Source organism: Phaethon lepturus, unplaced genomic scaffold, assembly GCF_000687285.1.
Source record: "Phaethon lepturus isolate BGI_N335 unplaced genomic scaffold, ASM68728v1 scaffold23657, whole genome shotgun sequence".
Lineage (NCBI taxonomy): Eukaryota > Metazoa > Chordata > Aves > Phaethontiformes > Phaethontidae > Phaethon > Phaethon lepturus.
The window spans coordinates 1-256 of record NW_010554356.1 but is presented as its reverse complement, the minus strand read 5'-3'; positions in this window follow the sequence as shown (position 1 = coordinate 256).

Sequence of the window (256 nt, the reverse complement as noted above, 5' to 3'; positions counted from 1 at the left end):
GGCGGGGGGGGGGGAGAGTCCCCCTTTTTCTCCTTTACACGGTTGGTGGATTTTGCCGCAAGGCTAAGTCTCTCATGCCAGCGCAGCGGAGCGGATCTCCCAGCAGGAAGGTTTGCAGCAGGCAATGCGGAGACCGCGTTAACTGCTGCGCTAACGAGGAGGAGCGGTGGGGGCAGGACCCGGAAGGGAGCCACTTGCCTCCAAGTAGCAGAAAAGGAACCGGGAGGTCCGCGCAAGCAAAAGCCCATCGGCAGGC